Below are 4,321 nucleotides of genomic sequence, written 5' to 3' on the forward strand. Positions count from 1 at the left end.
GGTACCAATTCACTACAAGAAGGTCTAAGCGAGAGCCTACAGAGATGGCTCACTGGTTAGGAGCACTATCTGCTCTTCTAATGGCCACGGGTCTGAGTCCCAGCACCAACGTGGTATCTGGTGAGTCACAAGCATCTGTAACTCTAGTTCTGTAGAATCTGATGCCCTTTTCTGGCCTCCAAGGCACACAAGGTGTAGACAGTATATGCAGGCAAAGTAGCCATACACATTTTAAAAAAAAATTTAAAGGTCTGAGTGAATCAGTCAGGTTGTTTCTGACTGAAGCTAAAAAGAATTAGGCTATGAATCTTGAGGAATTAACACTGATAACAGGAAAGCATTGAGAAGTATATTCAGAACACTCACTGAGACAGCAAGGCTTCCCCTACATGTTCCCTTCCCGTGGCTTATTAGCAGAAATCCAGTCATTTCTGTTCATCTCTGTTCCTTTGGCCCCAACTCTGGCAAAGAAAAGATTCTCCTTTCTAAAGAAAATTCTCCACTGACTCTCATCTTGGCTTCCATTATCACAATGAATCAGCAAGTCATGTTCAATGTCTCCCTCTCCTCAGGTCATTTCTTCTCCAGCTTCAAAGATGCTCAAGGCTCCATAGGTCATTTTTTGAGACAGAGTCTCATGCAGCCCAGCAGGCCTTGAATTCTTGACCCCTCTGCTTTAGCCTCCCTTCAAGTGCTGGTATTACAGGATGTGCCATCAGGCGCAGACGTCCCTAAGCTTTTCTTAGAGACCTCTTCTTTGGTCTGAGGATTGCTGCACTTTGTTCATCTCCCCTCCACTCATATGACCATTCCTTTAAATCCTTGAAATCCAGCTTCCAGCCAACAAGTCTACCAAAAATATTTTGTATCAAGAATTTGAGTGAATCTAATCACTAAGTAAAACAGTCTTTGTCTTCAAATTCACTTCCTTGACCTTTCCCCAACTATTTTTTTTTAATCTACTGGCCATTAGTTCTGTCATTGGAGGCACTTTAGAAAATAAATCCACATCATCTTTCACTGTTTTAATATACTTTGTTTTTATTCTATGAGCATTTTATACATATATAAAATGCATTTTGATTAGATCCACCCCAATTCTTCTCCTTCTATCTCCTCCCAAACTCCCCCATCATGTCCACAATCCAACTTCATGTCCTTTTTTAAAAAGAACTCACTGAGTCCAGTTATTGATGGCTGTATGTGCGTGAGTGTGTAACCATCTATGGGAGTATGAATAACCTAGAAGGGGTAACAATCCTGAAGAAAACTGTCCCCCAGCAAGGGGTGCCATGTCATCCTTCCCATGTGCAATAATCTTCAATAACTCCTCGTCACCTAACTATCAAAGAATCTTCAGCCTGGCATCCTAGACCAGGATCTTCCTCATCTTTATGCCTTTTGGATGTACATCATCTATACTTCATCTATTCTGGCCTACATCACTTCATATTCTCAGTATCCCTGCTGCCATTCTTGTATCTGCAACATTTGTTCCCATCATTCCATCAACTTACATGTCCTTGTCATATTTTACCTGTCTGATGCTCATTTAATAAACATTTATTGGGTACCTGGTTTGTATCAGAGCAAGATTATATATCACTGCCCCTGTGAGTCTTTCTTTGTTCCTACAGGCATTTGCCAAAATTTTTGTAATGGGGGTTGTCTTTATGGAATTTGAAACTTTAAAAGAAGTTAAAGGTTTGTTTGCTTGGTTGGTTGGTTTTTTAGCTCTGTACTAATCCATTTTCTCCATAAGAACAGAAAGCAGATCTCTGTATTCCTGCAGTATTCAGCACAACACTTCCTTCATAATTCACATTCAATAATGTTCTGTCAAATAAATTCAAGCTGTGTTGTTTATGATGATTCTCACTCATGATTTCAATAATATTTCAGAGTTATTAATCTTACCAAATCTTTGTCCCCTTTAAAATGAATGAGATAAACATGCCCCTTTCACTCCTCTGCTGGGTAAGAAAAGTCAAACTCTAGAAACATCTTATTCCACTAGTACTAAGCAGGATGTGTGTGAGCAGCAGCTAAAAGGGTATGCTATTAAAAACCAAACCAGCACACACACACACACACACACACACACACACACACACACACACACATACCAGCAGCAGCAGCAGCAGAAGCAGCAGCACCACCAAAGCTGTCAAGAGTTCTAAGGCAAGTGCCAGCAATGCCAGATGCCAAAAAGATCAAGCCAAGGCTGTGAGTACAGAGCACTGGGGAAGAGAGGGTGCGAATCTCAAAGTGTGCAGTCCAGAAGCCTGGATATGCTCTAACCCGGCATGCATGCAGAAGCCTGGATATGCTCTAACCCGGCATGCATGCAGAAGCCTGGATATGCTCTAACCAGGCATACATGCAGAAGCCTGGCTATGCTCCAACCCGGCATGCAATCCTCTCAAAGGCACTGAGGCTCCAGGAAGTACTAACATCCAAGGCCCTTGTATTTGGGACAGCCAGAATTCACCTGAAAAGAAAAAGCTGCCAAGCTGTCGATGTTTAGTGGAAGATGAAAAGGCTGAAACATCAGAAACACCTTTGTTTCATCAAAATAATACTAATTTAGTGCAAAGAGGAAGCTAGCCTTGGAGAAGAAACAAAAATGGAGACCCTTGAAACCAGAAACAACAAACAGCTTCTTTCCTGCATTTGAAAGCCAAGGGGATGAGCAGGGAGAGCACCACACGGGCTAAGGACCATGTCTGAGGTTGGTTCCTGCTATTATATTTTCATTGACTTTGTGCTTCTCATTTCCGAGCAACACTGTGGAGTGCTAGAAAGATCACAGGCTCTGGGAAAGATCTCAGCTCAAATTCTCTCCTTGTAGCTGCCTCTGTTCCCCAGGCAAACCATCTAGCTCCTCTAAGCCTCAGCTTGCTCAACTGGAAACTAAGAGCAGATAGATTTGCTTTGAAGAGTAACTGAAAGGTGGATGATAATGAGAGCAACACTTATTGGATGGCAGGCATGGTGGGAATAATTTTCACATATAATCTCCATGTGTTATTAGATGGAATATCTGACCTCAGCTCTATTAGCTCCGCCATTACACAGATGAGAAAATAGGGTGTCAGAATAAAGAATTTATCCAAAGTCATTTGGCTTGTGAGTGTACAGCTAGCAAGGATTGAAGTCCAAATATGTGTGCCCTTGCTGCCATAGTCAGCCTTCCTGGAGATCATCTTCCCATGTTCAAAATCAGTCACATATTACATAAGGCACACATGTATAATCCCTGACCTGATCTTGGGAGGCTGAGGCATGAAGATCATGTGTTTCAGGCCAGCCTGGGCTATGTACTAACTTCTGCCCAGCATAGGCTACACAATAAGACCTTGTCTCAAAACAAAACAAAACAAAATAAAACATTACCTTATCTTATTCTTTGGCTGGAGTGGGGACAGCTTATTTCTTATGTCTTCCTTCATCTGTTGCTTCTAGAGCATTATTATTCTGCAGCATCATGAGAATTGTAACACCATGTTCCCAGCTATGTTTGTGCATGCAGTCAGATTTTTCACCGGTGTACCCCGTACTTTGCTTTTTCAAAGGTATTGGTTGTACCCATCCCATTTACTTAAGAGTGAGCTCACTTACTCACCCACACCAGCTTTCTGGGATGGGAATTGCTATTAAATAAGTTAATGTATAGTGACGCAGTGATGCCCGACTCAGTGAGCATAATGATTGGCAGTTTTCATAATGGTATTATTTTTCAGTCAAGCTGCAAAAGGCAAAATCCCAACAGAAGGGAAAGAGATGCTAAGAAAAACTGGCCAACAGCAGGTTAAAACAAAAGAATAGTGACGCTAATCTATTTTTCAAGACAGGGCTTCTCTGTAGCTTTGGAGCCTGTCCTGGAACTCGCTCTTATAGACCAGGCTGGCCTTAAACTCACAGAGATCCACCTGCTTCTGTCTCCCAAGTGCTGGAATTAAAGGCGTCCACTACCACCGCATGGCCAAAGCAAACTTTTATGGGCAAGAATTAAAGCAAGTTGCTTTTCTAATAAAAGCAAAACTTCATCTAATATATAAAAGTGCACAATGCAAACTTAGTTTATATCTAAATAATGAAGAAAACACTAAGGGAAAGGAAGAGGCTTAAAGAAGGAGAAAATCTTCAAAAGAGAGGGCTCTGTAGGTGTCGGTTGAGGGGTCTTGGGTTCAAGAAAAGGCAGAGGAGAGAGGAGGAGCAACTCTCAGACTTTGGGGTTTTGACCTTGACAGTGGAGAGAGACTTCTTATAAAGGACAAGTGAGTCCTTTCCTGCACTGCGCTTCTGAGGAGTTCACAGC

This window comes from Myodes glareolus, chromosome X (assembly GCF_982192425.1).
Source record: "Myodes glareolus chromosome X, mMyoGla1.1, whole genome shotgun sequence".
NCBI classification, from domain to species: domain Eukaryota; kingdom Metazoa; phylum Chordata; class Mammalia; order Rodentia; family Cricetidae; genus Myodes; species Myodes glareolus.